This window comes from Vicugna pacos, chromosome 2 (assembly GCF_048564905.1).
Source record: "Vicugna pacos chromosome 2, VicPac4, whole genome shotgun sequence".
Lineage (NCBI taxonomy): Eukaryota > Metazoa > Chordata > Mammalia > Artiodactyla > Camelidae > Vicugna > Vicugna pacos.
In genome coordinates this window covers 54,890,975-54,914,226 of record NC_132988.1, presented here as the reverse complement: position 1 = coordinate 54,914,226, position 23,252 = coordinate 54,890,975, and the positions used below count along the sequence as shown (strand labels likewise).

The 23,252-nt window shown below is 35.1% G+C and overlaps 1 protein-coding gene across 4 annotated transcripts in view; it reads left to right on the top strand.

The window, feature by feature from the left end:
- BMPR1B (bone morphogenetic protein receptor type 1B) overlaps nucleotides 1–23,252 on the top strand; it is a 411,794-nt gene that overhangs the window by 268,359 nt on the left and 120,183 nt on the right. The gene's annotated exons all lie outside the window — the stretch shown is intronic.

Below are 23,252 nucleotides of genomic sequence, written 5' to 3'. Positions count from 1 at the left end.
CATCAGTGAGCAGAGGGCCGTGTGGCATGTGAAAGCTAGTAAGGAGGGGCTGGCTGCTGGTGAAGAGAGTTCTTGGTGGCCGTGTGGTTTTGTGTTCTGCTCCTAAGACTGCTGTGTGCATTCATCATACACTGAAATGACGTGGGTGGTGGGAATGGCTCTTGAACGCTGATTTCATGTTGTGTCCTATCAGTAAGTTTCTGTTTCTTCAATCTGTCATACGTGAAGTCTTCTGATTGGTAAATTCCTGTTTACCTTTATACTGGTATTAAAACAGGAATATGAGTAGGTTGTAGTGGAGGGTGGTCTAGAAATAGAACAGGGGAAAAATTCAGATGAATGTGTGAAATGTTGTAGACGTTATCAAAGTGTGCCAGCTCTGAATGTGAACAACATGGGGTCTTTTTAAAAGAAAGCTGGTGACCGTTTGACAGTGCACTGAAAGGAAATAATGACTATGTTTGGGGACAGAGTGATAGTGAAAGGTGCAAAGGATTTAGCATTTAGGAGAATTTCTCTGCTTGCCCAAGTGATTTGCTAGATTGGTTCCTCACAAAATGTGATTTCTCTGCTAAAGACATGAATATCTCTTGCTCTGCATCAGCAGTTTGTTTTCTCCTTTCATCCCAGGTCGTACTTCGACACGTGCTTCTTTACGTGTCCACAGTGCTGTCGTTTTTACAGCATGGTCATTTATCATTGTTTTGCATGTTCCAGATTAACATTAAAAGCAGTGGTGCTGAAGGGGGACAGAAAGAAATTATTTTATATGTTTTCTGATTTAGAAATTTATATACTTAAGTGTTTTATGCCTAGTGCACATGGCTCCGAAAGTAAGTATGTTGCTTTGCTGTAGGTGTGGCATTAATTAGATGAAACTTCTCTGACAGAGTGAAAGTTTCCGTGTCATTGTTGGTCCTTAATTGTGGAAGCTAAACATTTGTGGATATTTAAAATTTTTAGGCTAAGTTATAGATGGTAATTATAGTTCCAAAGGGTTTTCTGTATTACACTGTTTAAAGTAAAAACAAAAATAATATGAAAGTTGTTGTAGAGCTTAGACTGTAGGCCCAAAAGAGGAAGAACTAATACTCAGGCAGAGGTTTTGTATTAGGGCCAATATTCAGGAACAGCTCACTGTAAAATAGGCTAAACCACATCCAAAACAGCAGGTGAAATAGATCTAAATGTAAAGTAAACATCTTAAAATGAGGCCAGTAGTTGTAGAATATCACTGTTGTTGAATCAGATAAAATTGAAAAAATAATACGAAATCTTTCAAAATCAATTTTTAATTCATATATGGCTTAAGACTAATATCTGAATTTAAACTGTATTTTAACGTTCATTTACTGCTTGTTTTAGCTTCTGAATCAGCTTTTTCTTTGTACTTTTTCAAGTACTGCCTATTTCTTAATGAGTTTGATTTAGATTTTTGATAGCAATATGTTTATTTTGAAAATGCAACTGTGGTTGATCTAGAATGGGCATTTCTCAGTTAAGTTTTTCTTTGCCTACTGCCTTTGAGTAATGTCTCACGATCAAGATGGTGATTTCAGTTATTTATTTACTATCTTGTATTTATTCACTTTATATGTTGCATAAATAACATGATATTCAATCAGTGATAAATGATTTCTTATGACTTTTATTTTATTTTTTTACTTTTATTCATCTGATATCTTGTTTGTGAAGTACCCTGTGGAAACTCTGGGCAGAAAACAACCTGATAAAATTACTAAAATAAAAATAGACTAAAAGTTTTCCTTTTAATAAAGAGGAAATAGAAAATTGTGCTTCTGGTTGACAATGTCTAAAATGGGATATATTTTGGTTGAAGGCTGGTTGAGCATTTTAAAACCTGAAACACCATCTCAATATTATTTTTGACTTTAATGTCAGTGCTGATGTGGATTATTTATCATATTTGTAAATAACATTTTATATGTAGACGTATTATATAAAATGGAGATGGGATCTTTTGTATCGTGTTTTACCTACCTATTGAAGTAAGAGTGGTGAATTTAGCTTGAAATGTTTCTATTAACCTCCTAATAGATCTCACTGCTCTGTCTCGTTTGCTGCACGAGTCCATATGCTGTGCTGCTTTTAGAGTGATCAGTCTCCCACCCTGTGAACCCTTCGCTTTCCTGCTAAAGCCCTCCCACCCCTGGCTCTCTGTTGCTCATAGATAAAGGTCAGGCTTCTTGGCACGATGGGTCTCTTCTTGATCTAGCTGCTCCTTTTGTTGTGTAGTCATCTGCTGTTCCTTGTGGGCTGTTTCCCACATGTCTCTTGTCTCTACCCATAAGAGATTTCCCTTCCCTCTGTAACAACACTCCAGTGTTATTGAATATTTTGTATTTCTCAAAGCAGTCCATACTGTTTTATTCCTTTTTGGAATTATGTTGCTCCCTCTATCTTGAGAACTCTCTCCCTGTCTTTGCCTGCAGCCTTAGTAAAGGCATCCCTCCCCAGATGCCCTCCTGGTCCACTGTCAGCCTCTGGACTCCTGTATAGAACATTGTCAAAACAATGGTTTTAAAAAAATTTTGTTTCTTTCTTCCAACACTTAAAGTAGTGTGTGTATGTTCATCTACGGAAGTAGACATTTGTTGAACTTGTAAACTATTTGAATGACACAAGTTCAAAATTATATTGGTTAGCCCATGCAAATTCAGGATTTATAGTCTCAAGATGTTGTTTAATTAACTTGATAAAATCTAATCAGCTAGTTGCTGTACCCACATGGACTGCTGAAGTAAATTAAATGATGCTCTAGTAAATGAAGATAGTGTTGCACTTTCCAAAAGACCCAGAGAGAATCTCAGGAGAGAAGGGGTCCATCCATCCTTGTGTATCCTAGAGAATTACAGAGTAGAATGACTCCCAGTGTTACTGATAAGATTACACATCCTAATTTTATTTCCCACTGTAGAGAAAGTTAAGATTTTAAGGAAATAATAGAAAATCATGGATTAAAAATTCTCAAATCTGAAAGGTGAAACTTAAAGTCAGTCAGAAGAATAATTTTCTCCTCCAAATAGAAATGTTGAAAGAAAAGGATGTCAATGTTTAAAAAAGCGGTTGAGAAATAGCAGCTGTTTCTTTTAGTTCTGATGCTCAGTACAATTTTATTTTGTTTTTGTGTTTTGTTTTTCCACCGTACATAAAAATACTTACTTTGCATATGAAATAATTTGTATACCAGAATCAAAGGTAAAGTTTCATGCATGATTTAGAGTAATTCACAGCTTTTCTCATTTTGGTTGCTTTTACTTCTCAGCATAGCCTGCCAGCAGTTCCCACTGCTGTTGGAGCCTTACACACCCCTTCCAGCTACTGAGTATGACTCTTCTGTTTATTTAACCTTGAATTGTGTCTTTCTTAGGAATGAAAACAAGATTAGTATTTTTGTAGGAAAATTTGGTAGCTTTTTAATTTGCTTGGAATGGACCATAATTCAATCTATAATTTCTCTTCAGATTTATTTTGCCCACATAACTATCCTGTAGTTAAATAGGTATGGATAAGATGCCTCACCAGACATACAGGTATACATTTTATGCATCTTGCTGTCATATCAAGTCATATAAATATTATAAAACCGGAAGAGCATGGACTTAGAAACATACCTAGTTTCCATCAGCCAGTGATGAGAGAAACCTCAGCTTGCCTCAATGTGAGATTATAGCAAAAACAAACACAAGCAAAAAATATCACCACCACTACCACCAAGAAGAGGTCAAAGAGTTTGGTTGGAGTGAGTCATAAAGATGTTGCCAAAACAATTAAAGTATTTTTATTATTGTTAGCAGCTTAGCTTGCCAATCCAGGTTTTTCCATAGCTTTGCATGGCATAGAATTCATAGAACATGGGAGAAGAATGAATGAATTATGGAAGCAGAACCTTCAAACTCTTCTACAACTTTTTTTTTATACATGTGGGCAAATATGGTACAAAGTGGTAATGTGACTTGCCAAAGATCAGCTTTTAAAGTAACTAGTTAGATTTTGATTTTAAAATACATAATTGTAAGACCAGATCACTGTGGCTTCTCCTATCATTTGTAGTTGCTTTATTTTTATTCTGTGTATTGCATGTAAAGCTTAATTTGTTGCATCTTTGTGTTTTGTGTTGTGTTAGACTCCTCTGCATTATTTCATAACCCCTGAAAGTTAGCTATTAATTATTGACCCCAACTGAGATGGAGGACTTTTCCATTCATAATCATAGTCCAAAATTTTTTGCTTATTTTTTAATGACAGATACTCTTTCCAGCTTTCCTGAGTTCTCCCATGCTTTTTGGTAGTACAATTAGATTTATGCCCCCATAAACATTCTCCTTTTCAATAGAACATGGCAGACAATCCTGCAGCAAAAAAACAGAAACTGCAGAAACAAATTTAATACTTTGATTATATCTAAGAGCTTCTAATAGGGAACATATATTGTATATTGTTTTATAACTTTGTTTTAAGATGATTGCTCTAATTACAGCTGGAAAATTTCTGATTAAAACAAAAATCAAGGGACCACATGTGCTTTTAGATTATATTGACTTTCATTTAAGAGTCTTTAAAAAATGTAAATAATTAATGGGGCAGAGAGGAGCAAATGAAGCTTATTTTGTACATGTCATCATCTTATAAGACTTTGCTTCTCTGTTCCTTTCCCTACCACTCCCAAAGAAATTGGAGCTCTTTGGTTTTTTCCCATTCTTATTAATACTAAGGTCCCTGAAAACAATTGCTTGTATATTTAAAGATGAAAGAATTTTGAGCAAATAGCTGAAGGTTGTTCTCAGCCTTAGCCTGTGATTTCTATCTATACCTTCCCATTTCCTCTTTTCCTCACATCAACTTCACAGTGACTGTTTCTGCTCCACTCTCCAATCAATGAAAAGTCTGAATATCCCTTAGAGAACATTTCCCATCAGATTGATACTTCCACTTCAAATATGTATTACCTATCTTCTCAAACTCTTGCCTACTAAGAGATTTATGATTTTTAAATGCTTGCTCCCATGATAGAAAAAATGATGTTTTATTTATGTTTTTAATTACTAGTGAACTTGAATCTGAGGGGATTATTAGTTATTAACATTTCATTCTTTTATCATTTATCTATTTATATCCTTGCTCTTCAAAGGCTGTATTTCCCTTACTGGCTTGGAAGCATTTTTTTTTTTAATCAAAGGATCTTGATTCTTTAAAGTCCTGTTAATTGTAACTGGTTTTTGATTCTTTTAAGTTTTGTTTTATGTAGTTTGAAATGTGAGTGAAATATCTTTATTAAAGCTGATCAATATTTTCTTCATCTCCTTTGAAACTTAGAATGCTCTTTACAATCCAGAAATATGAAAAATATTTTTTTACATTTTATGATTCAATTTATTTAATTGTTATTCTGTGATTCACAAGGAATATTTTAACTAAATACTTCAGTACTTTTGTTAAATCATTAGTCCCCTTTCCCATTTTTTTCTAAAGTCACCTTTAACTTATGCTCCTGTGGTGCAAATTTAAATCTTGTGTTACCTCTCAAATTGGAGAGCTTCATCGTTAAGGAATAAAGTTGATGTTTCTTATTAAATAAGATTTGAGCATTGGCACATGTTAGGGTGCCGTTGGACTTAACTGGCATGTTCCATGAAATTACTGCAGACAGGAGGCTGCATTTATTACCTGTGTTAACACAGACATAATAAGAATATGAATCTGTGAGTGATAAATTATGCATTAATAATAATCACCATTTACCAAGGGTTTCTTGATATATATCTGGCATTCTATCAAGAACTGTAACTATATGATTTCATGTAATCTTTGTAACAGACCACTGAGTGACTTACTCTGATTTTTTTTTTTTTTCCAGAAAAACTGAGACCCCAGGATGTAAGGTAGCTTGATCTGCTTCACATAGCTAATAAATGGTAGGGTCATGATCTAATCTCAGATCTGACCAAAGTCCATTATTTTTAAGGAATCATTGCCAAATAGAGAAATTATGTTTTTTGCTATATATTTTAAGAGCTGCAGGTCTATAGGAGTCCGATGACAAGAACTGTCCCAAGGGTTCTTGGGTCCATCTGTGAAGAAATGAGCTCAAGAACCATGACTTTCAAAATCTAAATAGAGACAAGTCAATGAAATCAGTGATGTGAGGAGCCGTTTACAGTTTGGGGTTAGTACTGAAGATACCAGAATCTCAAGAGGGACAGAAACAACCCTACACTTTGAATCAGTTTAAAATCAGCTAAAAAGTTTAACTTCTTCGGATTTTAGAACCTCTATTGGTTTTGTAATTTTCCTTTATTCCAAGCCAACTTATTCAGTTCTCCCTCATATGCTCAACACACATTACTCTTGGCTCCCTCACCTACCTGCCCATGACCTTAGCAAGGAAATTGGCAAGGAGCTGCCAGGTCAGCAGGGAATGACTGTTCCATCTGAGTCCCTGTTTTTGTAACTACAGGTTTCATTCAGGGAAGAAATGAGTCTACCTAGCTGACAGCCTTCACTATCATCTCTATTTTGAGCTTCTCAGTTAAGAGACTCACAGTTGTTGCTGTGGTATAAAGCTTTGGTATTTAAAGCAGGAAAGGAAATTCTAGATATTTTAACATTATTAGAACTCAGTACTTAGGCACTAATTGATTACCTGGAGTGATGTAAAAGGATACCTTTATCTGCTATGAATGAACGTAACTCATAAATAGAGTTTGTATATGTTGGAGGCAGGAATTCACATACAAAAGTGTATACAAAGACATCGTTTGCAGTCTGAGTTGTTTGTTATACATTTGACCATCATGAAGTAATGTTTTCCTCTTTAACTCAAGGCAAACGATTTTGCTTAAAGATGATATAGTATTTTTTTCTCCTTAGGTCACTGTGCCCTTTGTTGATACATTGGTGCGTCTATGCTAAGATTTACAGTACACTTCACTGGGGTTTTGTTTATAGCCCTGCCTTGGAACACTTGAAAATAAATTGTGCCTTTTAGTTAATAAGCAGGTTATTCTTGTGTTACCACTTGGAAAAGTATGCATTAGTATCTACTAATTAACAATCTTAAAAATCCTAAATATATTATTTCTCCTTTTTTTATTCATCTTTTTTAGTTTCCTGTTTTAAAGATGATTAGAACTGCACACTGTGTAGTTGGAACATGATTCCATTTATGATTTCATACGTTAATTCCTCAGGTAAATACTGACTTTTTTCTGTGTGTAAGATTCACTTCATTGAGAGTCTCTCTCTTTTCTATTTCTCTCTATGCCAAGTTTAACTTCAACAGAAAATTAATATATCTTTATTCCCAGTGGTAGTTTAGCTTACTAACCTTGAAATTTATTTCTGTGTTTGTTGTCAGAGGCTGGTTGGCAAATGAAACTTGACAATAATAGAGAAGGAAAGCATGGTGACCTAGGACACACTGTTCTATTGAAGTAATTCACGGTTCTTTGAGTGTGTAAAGTTTTTTGTTTATTTGTTTTAAATTAGCCAACATACAATGCGTATAGTCTTTTGAGTTACTCATTAATACTCCACGTGTAATCCTTTTAAATTATTATTGGTAGAAATAGACAATTATTTAGAATGATTTTTTTTTCTTGTACCGTTGCAAAGTAGTTTGGTACAGCTTCCAGAGCACAATGTGAGCATAAAATATGACTGCCGAAGCCGTGTGTTCTTAACTAGGGGAGCTGGCTTTTTGGTCAATTTGAAGCTGTTGTTATACTGCATGTAGGAAAATAGAAAAGGAATGTGATATTTATGCTAACATGGTTTCAGTTTCTCAATAAGTTAAACTGCGTATGATTTGCCCCAAGGTTGAGAATCAGGTTTGTTTTTTTTTTTAATTTGGTTAAATTTTACCAAAGTATTTTCTGTGACATACATATGTTTTTCTTAACTGTGTATTGTCAGTGGTATTAATTGATGCTTTTAGAGACATAAAGCATACTTCAGATCAAACACTGGTTTACAGATAAGGCATGCGGAACACGCAGATAGCCGTTGTCCATTGCACTTCTATCCTGTACTTACTGTAAGGCTATACTGCTCATTTCTACATGTTGAGCAGTTCAACCAACAGGCTGACCTGAGATGACCTGGTGGCCGGCACAGAATCACCTATCCAGCCAAGAGCCACGCAAGCGCTCAGTCCCCTCTCTCTCTGCCACTTTGTCTCATCACCCTGTCCTGCCTCCCTAGTTACTTTCTTCCTTTCCCTGCTCCCAGTTCCCCATAATACCAAATTGTTACTGATTTTTAACTTCAGATTTTTCCTTCTCTTCTATCTATTTCCCAGTTACCTCAGAAAACTTTTTTGTGCAATTTGAAGAAAATCTTTCCACTTTTAACAGAAATATTAATGCCTGGAAGTAAGAAGAAACTAGTATCACAAAATATTATAATGCCATTAGTATATTTCACAATTTCCTTAAAGTCATTTATTCTCTGGTTTTTACAAAATGGTGACTTGGTCAACATTATGCCATGAATATTTGTATGTATGACAACAATCTCTTTTAACCCTTAACCATAATTCTGTGAAGTGGTTGTTATTATCTGTATAAGATGAAGAAATGGAAATTCAAGGTTAAATAAGCATGCCTAAGCTTACACAGTTTGGAAAGTAGGAGATGCAGGATTAAGTCCTGGTTCTTTCTGACTCTAAAAGCTTTACAGTGTAGTGTAGGATTGTCTTTTAAAATAGGTAATTTCGCTTTCCTACTTCTATGCATTTCTAAAGTTTGCGAAGTAGCACAGCAGTGCAGGTGGATTCCCGCTGTAACAGAGGTGCAGACCAGAGCAGCAGTCCCTTCCCTACAAGGAAGACAAGGCTCTGTTGATGTTTACAGACAGGAAAAGCAAATCTTAATTTTAGTATACTATTTTTTCATCCCATGTTTTTCTCACTTTTGTAACCCTACAAGGGTTTCTTTATTCAAAGAGATAACAAAACAAATACTTAAAGTATTTTCTTCCGAATAAATCCACGCTATGCTCTAAACTGTTTTGAGGCAGGTTCAGTCTTCATCTGTAACCTATAAACTCCTGATTTCAGTTAGACTCTAACAGAATTTCTCATTAGTTATCATTCACAGAATTGCGTGGATTTTTAGATCACACCATTATAAAATGATATTTTCAGATTATTTGGAAATGAGTTATATTGCTAGTATAGATTAACTTTTTACCTTTGCCTTGCTCTGCTTTTCAGGAACTTACTAAGAAATTATGTGGACCAGGAAATGACACTTAAATAAATTTCATTTTTAGTCTAGTTGATAAACCTGTGTTGTTTTTTTTTTTTTTTGAAGACTTGATATGAAAGAAATTAAACCCATACAGAAAACTGACCTTTAGGGATTATCTGTTGTTTTTTTCCGTGACTGTTCTCACCTCATATTTGTGAGGTATAATTTAAGGTTATTATAAATTCTAACTTCTGTTTAGAAAATGTTTTACATTTTAAAAGCATTTTCACACCCAGTGTTCCTTTTGACCTTTTGCGCCCCCAAATGCTTTGAAGCAAAATATATGCATTTTATGGATGGGAAAATTAACATGAAGTGAGAGTGGTGGAGTGAGGGAAGTGAAGATCCCAGGCTGGAAAAAGCAAAGTGTTTTGACCTTACCAGAATAGTTATTGAACTTGATTAGTTTAATTTAATATATGAGATGTAAAGAAATTAAGAATATAAGTATATGTTAACCCACACCAGACTCTAGTAGAAATAATGAGTAGCAGGTGCAAGTCATTTAAGAAAAAAAATTATGAGAGTGTTAATATTGAGAAAATTTTATAAATTTAATTTAGTTGTTTCTGAAACTTAGAGAGGAATTTAATAGGATTATAGTGGCAGAACACCTGTATTGAGTTTATGGAATTATGTGGGAGTCTAGTTTGAGAACCACTGAATTATCACATAAAAATTCTTAATCAGTGTGTAGTGTAATAGTAATATTTTCCTCAAGATTTTCATAGGCTGTGTTAGTATGTCAATAAAGAGTTTATAAGGAATACAGACCAACTTAAATAAACTACTGAATGTTGTCTCGCACTGTATGGGGCGAAATGATGACAGTATGACTATGAACAGTTACAAAAACTATATGAAAGTAATAAAAATTTGGAGTGAATTTATCAAATTGATTTTTTCCCCCTCAACTCTACTCTATTTGTTCTCTTTTTTATCACCTGTAATGATGTATTGGGGGCTTCAACTTGAATGCATTCTCCATGGCAGACATCACCAGCCCATCTGTGCTTTCTTCTTTTGAGTCCCAGTGAGCCTTGAATCTAAGCTGCCACTATAATCAGTGATGAATTATTTCTATGGAAAACTAAAATTGATCCCTACACACCTCAATTTCTCTATGGGAAAAAAATGAGCTATAAAAGATACTACTACTTTAAAATATTAAGAAAAGGATGTATTTATTTTAGGGTAAGATGAGAATTTTAAACATAAACAGAGCAAACCATAAAAAGATTAATAAACTCAACAACATTAAAATTTTAAAAATGTGTTCATCAAAGTAAGAAAGGCTGAAAACTAGTTTAGAATATGTTAAAGATTCTATGAATTAATTAAAAAAAGTAAAATCAGCCAATATAAAAATGAATGGGAATTTCAAGAAGAGAAAATTCAGATAGTCAATGAACATACGAAAGCTTGCTGAGCCTCATTAATAGAGAAATGTAAATTATAACTTGAGTGATACACTGTTTCATACCCATCGTGTTGTTAAAAATGTAAAAGTCTGAAGTACACCAAATGTTAGTGTGGATGTGAAGCAACAGGGATTCTCATACACTGTGAATATGAATGTAAATTAGCACAATCCAGCTGGTAAATTGAAATTGAGCAGAAGTGTGCTCTTTTGTACAGCAGTTCCACCCCTGTGAGTCCTATAGAAATTCTTGCTCATAGGCCTCAGGAAATAAGTACAAGGTTTTTTATTGTAGCCCTGTATATAATAGCATAACAGAAATAAAACAAACTTGGAAACAACCCAACAGAGAGTAGAATGGATGTTTTGGGGAATATTTGTATACAGTGGAATTAGTATAATGATGAAAATGAATGCGCCTGTATGAATCTCCAAAACAACAGTGATTGAAAAACCAAGTCACAGGAAATACATACAACATGATTCCAGTTATACAGATTTTGATCAGAGGAAAATCAAGGAATATATTTTTGTGGAATCATTATGTATGTGATCAGATGCTAAAGAAAATCAAGAAAAAAATTAAAACTAAACTGAGACTACTGCATGTTCTGGTAGGAGGGGAGGGGTTGGCTTTAGGGAGGAGCCCAGGGAACCTGGGCAACGTATAAGTGGGTGATGCTTACAAATTTTATTTAGAAGTATCCTGTTAACACTTATGTGCCTTATAACTGATACAGTATTGTAAACAGTGGATATATATCATAGTTTGTATCATTAATAATTATATTATTAATAATACAACTATGTAAAATGCATATGTATGAAATACTTCATAATACAGTAAAAGCAATTGGAGGAAAGGATTTCTTCCCCCATTTCTTCAAAAGACCTTTTAAGTTTCAAGCTAATTTTTATCAAGGTATGCTACTTGGCTATTATGTATGTACTTGCAAGTTTGAATTTTTCACAGCTTGTGTTTAGTATGACTCTTTTGCCTATTGGCTCTAATGTCCAGAAAGTTTTACCATTTATACTGATTTCTTACCCTGTCATGATTTTCTACTGGTAGTATTGTTTTCCAAAGGTGCCTGTGCCTTTTGGTCATTTGTACATTGCTATTTCTTTAGCTCATGGGCTCCCACATGTTCATTCGACAGGACTTTGAACCCCCCTTTTCAGTTTCTCTCTTCCTACAGTACTTCTTGGGAGCTTAGGAATTTCCTATTTGTTCACACACAGACCAGCTCGCTCTGTGCACCAGCCCTCTGGCCTCCTCCAGAGCCACCTTCCTTCACTCCAGGCTGCCGTCCTTCAGCACCACTGTCAGGGCCCCCCTCCTTCTAGCCAAGCCAGGCCCCTTCATCTGGAGGTGCTGCTACTTTAGATCATTGCTATTTATCACTATGCTCTAGGTATTTTGCCGCCACTGTTGATAATGGTGATCTGTCCCTAGCCACTGAGGTATTTCAGCCTCTCCAGACTGATTGTCCCTTGTACTAGATTCTGCAGTTCGGGGTCTTATCCAGTATCCATCAGTCCTCATTAATGCTTGGACCCTGACAGTATACACTCTGTTGCAAACTGACAAAAGGGACAGCTGCCTTCCTGCAGTTAATTGCTCTTGTTCTGAGGACCTCACACGTGTTTACTTAGGCCCTAGAGTGTTACAGGTTTTATGGAGTCACGTGTTCTGATTTCACCTGTCTTCTTATGGAGCACACGTGCTACCAAGTAGATGCATCAGTAAGGGTTATATTCACATTTATCAGGTTTTTATCAGAAGCATTACTCTCCTCTGATCTCTGGACTTACTGCCAAGTCTGATTTGCCACCTCATTCCTTCCCGATGGACAGATTCTCTCAGAGGTCCTGGTTCCACCTTAATGCTTTCTTTTAGAAATTTTGGACTTCTATTAGAGCTTCAGCCCAGAGATCAACTATCAATCGATCAGTCAGTGAATCTCAATCTCTTCCTCCCCATTTTCCTCCTTTTTCCTTCCAGGCATATCACACAACCCTGGATTCTCAGACATTTCGAGATGCCTCTATGTGTCAAACTCTTATTGTGAATCAGGTTTGAATTAGTTCTGAGGGGGTGCCTCAGCCTCAGATAAATCTGGTGGGTAGTGCATAGCTGGAGAGAATGAGTGGCCCTGACATGTGTCACCACATGTGTCAGCATCTAAACCTTGAACCCAGCCTGGATCCCAATAAATAACAGAAACAATTGTATCAGCAGAGAGCAGCAGCAAGGGTAATGACATTTTATACATTATTTCATGTAAATTTTATTAAAGTCTATAAGGTAGGTTTTATCATCCCCATTTTATGAGTAACAAAGCTGAGACTCAGATTATATAAATAACCAAAATTTGGATAAATGGTAAAGGGAAGCTCTGCTATAAAATAGGGCTTTGAAAACCTGTGCTCTTAACCACTAAATTGGATTAAACATTTTTTAATATAAATTCAGTTCCGTATATTCTTTAAAATGTGATTTCAGGTACTGTTAGCTGCTTTTTCTGAATATATCTCCAAAATAATTATTAAATTTTCTGTAAGAATATAATTTGTTTGAAAATAATAGCTCAGTGGTGCAATTTATTTTTATGGGAAATGTTCAATTTGATGACAGTCTGTTGTATTAGATGATGCTCTGTACTTGAGAATCCATCCTTTAAAAATTCAGTATCCTGTTTGCTAAACCTCAGAACCTCAGTACTTCCCTGATAAGTAAAATCTCTTTAGTCAACATTTGATTACTTTGTCATTAAGGACTGTTAAGCTTCCATAAAATACTGCAAATAAGTGTAATCTTTCAGTAGCTTTTCCTGTTGAATTATAAGTGGCATATACTTCTGCAACAATAAGGAGCTTCATTTTTTTGAGCTTCAGTTATCTTACAGAATGATTCAGGGAAGAATGAGTGATCGAAACTTTGTGAGAAGAAACATGAATCTTATCACACTGTAATAGAAAAATTGAAAATCATCTAAATGTTCATTCACAGTAGAATACATAAATAACTGTACATAGATAACTGTATAGTTACGCAATTAAGTGAATGAACTTGAGCTATGTTTATCAACATGGATTAATTATTAAAATATAACATTGATCAAAATAAAATAACCTGCTCAAAGATACATGGGTTATAACATCATTTACAGAAAGTATTTTAAATACTCCATAAATTATATATATAGTTTATGAACACATATATTCATATACATGCTTGTATACACACACATACATAACACACATTTAAAATATTTTGATACTCTTACACTTTCTTTTTAGTGTTTGTTGATGTTCGTTGTTTGCAGAATCATTCCAGTCTATTTAAAGAAAGTGTTGAATTTCAAATAGAATGGAGTTGAAAATCTCTGATTCTTGGAAATTACTTGATCCATATGAAGATCTGTTTAGCTTTTCCTTTAGAACAGTTGTTTAAACTCTAGGGAACTGAAATAATCTTCTGGGCAACCAGGAGTTCAACAACCATTTAATTCCAGAGCAATGGTGTATCTTTACGTTATGTCTTATAAGAAGAAAATCAACCAAATTATTCATTAATAGCTAAGGAAGATTTGTTTCAGGGTGAGTTTTGTTGTCCACATGGATCAAAGCTATGTTAGGCCTATAACCTATTGTATGGTAGAAGTACTAGGGTCACCCTCATCAAGCATACATTTATTTTCTCATATTATGGGTCTTTGCTTTCTATCATTTATGAATTGTGTTTGGATGCAATTAACAGGAACTGGTAATAATGGTAGAAAAGTAGAAGTTTACTTCTCTTTCATATAAAGAAGTCCAAAGGCAGGCAGTCCAGTTCCATAGAATCAAAGATTTGTCTCTTTATTTCCTATTTACCAACCAAGTATGTGACTTACATCTCCAAAGACACATTTTGGTCCTTGGTGAGTATTGTCATTCTAGCTGTCATGTCCAATTTCTAGGCAACAAGAAAGAGAGGAACAGATCATATGGACAAACCATTTAGTTAAGTACCTTCTTGTGAGCAGCAAATCAAGATTCCCAACTCTGGTTACATTTCATGGCCAGCTTTTAATCAAATGACCACATTGTGGTCTTCTAACTGGGTATATTGCTACCCTCAAAAACCAAGATTCTGTTGCCAGGGAAGAATGGATAATGGGTGATGACTACCCTATTTGTCTCATGTATTCAACTTACGACATCAATGATAAATACAAAATGGACATATTTAGTCATAAATTTTATGTGCAGGTGCCTCATTTTGAAATGTCCCTGATTGATACCTTTTAAGTTCATTAGCCATTGAAAAATGGAAAAATAAAATCCTACTATTTTGTTCTTAACACATTGAGTTAAAATGCATGGTTTCATGAAGAGATATGAATAACTATTCCCATGAATATGTTAGAACATTGAGGAACTAAAAGATCAACTAAAGAAGTCTGTGTTTGGATGATAAAATATGTTCAGAACATTAGGTCTGTTCAGGTGAAGATGTATGTTTTTAGACAGAAGGAGAAAGGCATTAATTTGTCCAAGATCACAGGTGACTAAGTTGTGAATTATTTGAATAATTTATAGTGTTATTAGTCCAGGAGAAATTGATTCTTGATATATTTGGTTTATTTCTAGTCTTCAGTGTAAATACTAACCTAGCTTTTAGATATGTTGATATGATTGTACCTCTGCTGCTTCTAATTAGTATTGATTTGAATTAATATTACATAGGACAGTTATTTTTGGTGTTTTCCAGCTGTGTAAATATCCTTATTGCATAAACAGACTAAAATTAATCACAGAATTTACTGTGCTAGTGGTATTTACAACTTCATTGTGAACCCAGTGTTTTAAACATCTGTCCTTCATTTACTACATCTTAAACATATACTTTTATAACACAGGCCAAATTACAAGTATTTATACAAAGACGTTATAACACAATGGTACTTGGAGGAAAGAGCAAAATTTCTAAGGAACAAGTTTCTTCGTAATTAACACAGTTTAGGTTAGTAATGCTGTCTCTCATAAAAACAAATAGGGGCCTATCATAAATGAGTAACAAAGCGTTTTGAAGAGAGTTCCTGGAAGATAGACTTTATAATAATATTGAAAATGTGAAATCAGTTTTTTAAAGGGGAGATTTGTGTTGTTATTTTTAAATCTTTGTCTGTGTTAAAACATTATACAACTTTTTCATCAAGTAACTGGTTCACTAGTTCTTCCGCTGAAAACCCTGCACAGTCTTTAAGGTGAATTAGGAGGATATACAACATAGAGAAGCAGATTTAATAAATCTGACTTTCGAAAGTTCTTTTTCCCACCAAACGAGTCTATATCTGTCCAGTTTGATTATGTAAAAGTCATAGCAGTTTGTTTTTATAATTTTCTAGTTTGAACCCTGCAAGACTAGTTCCTATTTCCTCCAACTGATTTTATTTTGGATAACATTACTTTTATCTGATTTTTCCTTTGAGAAAACATGGACATTTGCTTCCTTGGCTGACTTACAGGTACGGGTGAGTACTAAAGGACCCACGTGAATAGGCTTCACAAATGACAAAGCCCGCCCCATGCAGAGACGCTGCCCCAGGCCAGCTATTTGTGCTCTGGAAAAGGCTGACTTGCATGAGAAAACATTTGGTACAGAGGCTACCCTGCTTCTCAGAATTTGCATGTTCTTTTTTTCTATATGCAGGGTAGTGAGCGGTTCTTAAAGACGATTAAAGAAATTAGAACATGTAAAACTTCTGAACCGGTGCTACTCATACGTGGGTGTAGAAGAAAGTAAGGGTTAAGAGATAATTAGAAAAAAGATACCGTTGGATGTCATCAACCTACATTGAAGTCTAGATGTACGTTGTACTTGTTCTTTTATGTTATAAAATCGACATTTTTATCGTACTATTTATATTATATATTATCTTACCTAATTATATTATAGTTCCTCTGTGGAAACTATTATCTTTTATTTCTTTGGGATCTCCTGTAGCATCTAGCATCATGTCAGATGCTTTATAAGCCTAAAATAAAGATACTTAATTGGATCTGGGTGGCAACTTTTATACGAGTACTGATTCCTTCATGCAGTTTTTAGGATTCTGAGGCTACATCTGTGTCAGTAGAAAAAAATACATAGTGAGAAATTAGACTAAGGACTCTGTTTTATATATTGCAATATCTGGAGTTTAGAATGGTGCCTGACAGGCTGTAAGTACTAAATAAATATTTATTAGATGAATGAATGATTCTGCAATAGTTGAGAGAGCAAGGAAGAATGGCAACATATTTGTCACATTTCTGTTACTAAATTAACTCTACAGTCTCTTCTAATTCTGAATTCTGTGATGAGTATAAATATTTGCTAATTCAGCAAATGTTAAGTCAGCATCTAACTATCTAACAGTTGGTAGAATTCACCCAAGAAATGTGGATTCAAGGCAATTAAGAATAGCTAAGTTGATAAAGACAGTCTTTCCTGGGATTCACCTACCATTATTTAAAAAACAATGAAAAAACACCTCACCTATAATATTAACTTGATGAAGCTATTTAAATTTTAATATTATCCTGATTTTAATATTATCCTCCAGCTAATATTCAGTTAGTTGAGTTAAATTCCTCTACAATTTGTATTTGCAGTTTATAAAGAAAGAAAGATCATTAACCTGACTGTGGAATACAGTTTGGGGATGAATGAATTCTGTTTTATGCAGGGTAAGATCATACTGGCTCATTTATCCCATTTCATAACATCAGCATTCTAAAAGGGGCATCTTTAAATATTTTACACATAAAATGGGTTCCTGGAAGTTTAGTGATCAGAACTGTAGATTTTTTTATTACCAGGCTTAAATAGTACTCAGATCTCCTGATTTCAGTACTGATACCTTTTATGGAAACATCAATGTTTCCAATGATTTTTTCCCCCCAAATACTCGTTAAAGAAGATACTCTGCTAAGAACAAACGGTTTTGTGCTGCGTTGAGCATCATCCAGGAGGGCTGTGGGGTGTGGGGCGGGGCAGGGGGATGCTCATTTGTCCCAGTGGGCTCCCTGATAGGTGAAGAGAAGGGGCGGCTGGAACAGCGGCCCTCAAAGTGTGCTCCGTGAGCCCCTGGGAGGTCTCCAAGGACCTTTGAGGGCATTTGTGAATTCAAAATATTTCCATAAAAATAACAAGACATTACTTGCCTTTTTCACTGTGCTGACCCTTGCTCCCATGGTTCAGAAGCAATCGTAGGGAAAACTGTTGGCATCTCAGCACCAACCAAGGTAGTGGCAGCAGACGGACAATTCACCATTGTGTTTTTCACTGCCAGACCCTAGAATAAGAAAAACAAAAAATGGACATTTGACTTAAAATAATGTCCTTGATAAAAGTAGTGAAAACTGTCACTTCATGAAGTCTCGGCATGAGTGCTGCCTTACTTTAATGTTCTTTGTGATGAGGTGGAGGTGTGCTTCTCCTGCTGCTGCATACTGAAGGACGACGGTTTTCCTCGACAAATTGTTGCCAAACTAGTTCCTTTTTAATGAGTCGTCATTTGAAGTTGAAAGAGTGACTGACAGACTGACAATTTAGACTTGGATACTTGGTGGACATTTTCTTGAAAATAATAAAGTAAGCCTATCAAGGAAAACAATGGATAGTATTTATACTGCTGGTCAAATTTGAGCTTTCAGGTGAAAATTCAAATAAAAACTCAAATGTTGGAAAACTTGAATTGCCACCATGAGCTTGAGTGTATAAATATTTAAATGTTTTTGGATGATCTGGTTCTGATATTAACAGATGTGATTTTTTTATTATTGTATAAGGAAATATGTTAACATTTGCAAATTCTGCTTGAACCAATGAACAGATATTTTTGAAAGGATCAGTGTATGATGTTATAAAACTACGCATGGATGAAAGATCCACTCAAAGTGCAAGGTAGTAGAACTGGTTTCAAGTTAAAAGAATACAAATATTTCATTGTGATGGTTCAGATTCTACATTGCAGCTAAACTTTCAGAAACTACTCCGTGTTGAGTTTTGGTGTAGTATCAAGGAAGAATATCCACAATATCTGAAAGGACTTTTCAAGTATTTCCCCCATTTCCAGTTCTCTTTATGTGTGAGGGACTGGATTGTCTTCATAGACTTCAACCACAAGAACTTATCCCAGCATATTGAATGCAGCAGCAGAGTTGAGAATCTTATCTTCTGTTAAGCCAGACACCTCTCACCAAATTATTATTTGAAGAAATATGGTTATTTTCCGTGAAAATATTTATGGTAATATATAATAGATTTGTTCCTTTTATTTTAAAATGAATTAATGAATATTTTATAAATGTCTGTTTTCATTTCTAATACGGTAAATAAATAAACCCCAAAACATACATAAACAAAAATAAACATAAACCAAAGTTCTTTGGGATCCTTAATATTTCTTAAGAATTTGAAAGACTCCTGAGCCCAAAAAGTTTGGTGATACTGCCCTCGAGTCTGGATTAGAGCGGGCCTCTGTGCCAAGTGATACTGCTTAACATATTAATGTGTTATCTCGGTAGAATTGTTACCACTTCATTTTTTTTCATCTATTGATGGATTCAGCACACAGTTATTGTGTCCCTTCTATCCTCCAGATACCTGGCTAGGTGGTGGGAGTTACTTCAAGTAAAGAATCTGGTCCCTGCTTATTTTAAAGCTCCTCTAAAGGCAGATCCATGTATTTGTTACCCTTTTTATTTCCCTAATTTTAGTAAAGTCACTGAATATCTGGTTTCTTCTTTCCTGTCATCTTCAACTTTATGGATATGAAGATATAGCTGGTGGTTTGTATTCATGTTTTTGTCATTTGTTACTATGGCAGAGATTGACTAACATTTGAACAAGTATTTCATTTTTTCACTCCCCTTTCTTGCTGGCGTATTTGAAAGTATGGAAGAGGTATATATCTTTGTGATATTTTGTATGTATGTAGTTATGTACAGATAGTAGGGATAAGAGACAAGAATAGCATGAGAAAAAGGTGGAAGTTTTTATCAAGGTATTTACAGTGTTTTTCAGAGCTTTCCTCTGACTTTTGCAGGGCCCACAGCAAGAGGATGAATGGAGAACTACATATCGTGTTAAAATGTTTAAAAGTTATACATTAACACCCCGTTAAGTAAAATGTTTATTCTCATGCTCTGACAAATTTGCCATTTAACCAACAATTAGGAAAATATATGTAAAGCAACAGTTTATGCCAAGTAACTGTACTTAGCACAAATTTGAAATGATTATCTTTCCACCAAGGACTGTGGTTTATTCTATGGAGACCCAGCAGCATTTACTAGACAAGAGAAGGATAGACTAAGAACATTTATCTTGCTTTTTGGTCTTCTAGCCTCTTCTTCCAAACTTTTGACAAATCCAATTTCACATTCACTCTCTCTTCCCTTCTATGAGAGGAGGCTCTTTCAACCCCACCTACAGTTGCTAATCCACCTTGTGCTGTTTCCTTAAGCTCACTGTCCAAGACTTCAAATAAATGCCCAAGTGAGGAGTCTGAAGAGTTCCTCTTCAATCTTCAGCAAGCCATGCAAGAAGTGTCTCTCTCTGGCAACATTGCTCTTTTGAGTTTTTCAAATGAAACAAGTTGGAAGGCCCGGTTTCGATGTAGAGCTCTCAGAATTACCAGAATTTTGTGTTAAACTCCTGCTGCCTTGGGAGAGAGGACCCGTGGCCCACCACCCTTGTTGCCCGTGCCCACTGCACCACGGGGGGCTTACCTTGCGTGTGTGTGGACATCTCAGCCCTCTTGTCCGAACTCTGTCTCGGATGACCAGTAACTGATTGCTCTCGGCCATCCGAAGGAGGTACTCTCAGGTTCTTTGCGAAGAGAATTCCGGGGCCTTTGGCTTGCAGAGTGTGGCACTTCTGTACATGTGACAATGTAGTGAAATTTGCATTTTATTTCTGTTGATAATTTGGATTTACAGCTTTCTTTTTTTTTTTTTTTTGAAGAAATATTTTTAGGTTTCCAGAATAATAATACTGTCTGCAGAAAAGTTACGGATCAAGTTGGGAATTGTATGGAAATACCTATATTGTTTTTGGAAAGTATTTTTAAAAGGAGTGAATGGTTAAATTTAAAAGTAACTAATAATAGTTCTATAAAACCAATAATGAAGCCATTTACTCACTTTAAAAAAAAAATCTGGTCTCAGACCCGTAAAGTGCTATTTAGTAGCAGGGGGCAGGCGGGTGGGGGTGCTAGTCACTACTAACCATACAGTACTCTAGTTGTTTCTCAGAGTTAATATTAACTACTACAGATTTGTAATTTATAACGTGAAAGTATTTTAGTCACTGGGATTACCTGGATTATTTAGTATTCTGCGCCTCTGTGAAATATTGAATGGCTCCTTGTTCGTGGAATTATATAAACTTTTGAGGCAGTTATTTTGGGAGTTATTTTATACAACTGAATTGTCTTTTAATCATACCGTTTTTCTAGAATAATAACAACAACAACAACAGCAAAACCCCAAGATTTGATTTTGGCTTGTATTGACAAATCAACATAGTGGGTAAGAAATGGGCCCTGAACTGGAAGAGTTAATCTTCAAGTTCAGCTGGAGCTGTGTTTACTGATCCTTTTCTGCTTCTTGTTAATTGGCACCTCGGACTCTGTACTAATTAATGGGAGAGCAAGGGGCAGGTGGCGCCGTTTTATTTTGATAATCCTTGTCAGCAATGTCTGTGTAATCTTCTTGTTTAATTATAATGAATGTGCATTTGGGGTGTGTGAACTTTCAACAGCTTTCTTCACTGGAAGTTCACTGGGCAAGGACGGTTTTGCAGTTGGGAGACGCTGCTGCAGATTGTGTACAAAGCCAGTAGTTTGACCATTTTTGTTACCAACTCTCACCAATGGAAGTCACTAATGTACGTACTGTGTGCTTCTTTAAAACTAGGTAACTATCCAGAGACATAAAAGAGATCTGTGCTTCCTTTAATTCTGCCTTTTTTTTTTTTTGAGTCAGGATGAGAAATTTTGTTTAAATAGGAACATTTAATTTTAAAAGTACTTAATGGATGAAAATATTAGAGTAATGTTTTCTCTGGAAGGAAGATCCTAGGCAGGAAGTCAAAATAAATGGAACTGATTTACTTAAGAATTTGCAAGTTTTAGCTGTGAAATGACTAGATAAATGATTCTGTTGGAGAGTAGGTATCTACTAGCAGACGCATGTTTTGCTCATTTCCATTTTAAACAGATGGTTATGCTTTCAAGTACAAAGGTAGGTTTAGGTAAAATAAATTCATAATAGTTTTGAAGTTTGGGGACCAGTCTTCAAATTGGGTTCCAATCAATGCATTATTTATTTGGGGGAAGTGGGAGAAAAAGAGGGAGGAAGAAGTTAAAGAAACAACAACAACAACAACAAAAACCACCTCCTTGGCTGTTAATACCTTGAAACTTCGTGAAAAGGAAATAACACCCAATTTATAAGAACTCCAATGTAAACAAACAGGAGCTATGACAGGAAATAGCACCAGGGCCAGTTTGTAAGACTTGGTCCATGTTCATATTTCAGATAAAACTTCCTGTACGTACTTCTAGCCATTTTGGGCCAGACCAAAACCAAAATAAGTCTTCCTCATGGTAAAAGGGGGCATTTCAATTGGGTGATTTTTTTGAAAAATCAGAAACAGTTACTTTTGCTATGAGTACCTTGATAAAATTTAATGTGAGTATTATTTCAGATAAAAGTATAGATTTATATAAACTTGGATGTTAATTATCTACTTACAGTTTTCATATGTAATAATGAAGTTTTATTATAATATGTTTGTGCTTCATCAGAGAATCTTGACCTAATTTAAATTTACATTATAATGAAAATCCGAATCTGTGGTTCTCAACCCAGGATTAGTTCTGGCAATGTCAGGAGACATTTTGAATTTTTACCACTAGGAAGGGGTACTACTGGCATCCAGTGAGTAGAAGTGATGGATGCTGCTAGACATCCTAAAATGCACAGGACAGTCCCCCACAAAAAAGAATTATGTGGCCCCAAGTGTTAGGATTTTGGGGATTGAGAAATCTGCCCCAGTAATGATGCCTTCTACTATTGAAACACTCACATTTATAGTCAGTGGATTGTGAAGATGATGGAGATTTTGTGAAGAAATGCTATACAATTAAGGAAACAGTTATACATAGTTAGGCAGGTATGGGGTTGACTGATAAATAGCAGTCTCCTGATTTTTTTTTTCTCTCCCTTTCATATTGTAGTTTTCGTCCTGCAGGAATGAAAAAACTTGCTATGTGAGATGATGATTGTTAACTAAAATAATGTAAACTAAATGGTTAGCTAAAATGTGGTCATCATGTAGCAATGTGCATATATAGCAAATCCTTATGCTGTACACCTTAAACTAATACAGTGTTGTGTCGATAATTTCTGAAGAAAACTGGAGAAAAATGTGACTCGGGAAATAGTCTGAAATATGGAAAATAGCAGTTAAAATTCTTTATAGATTTCTCTTTGAGTTTTTAACTGAATATAAATGC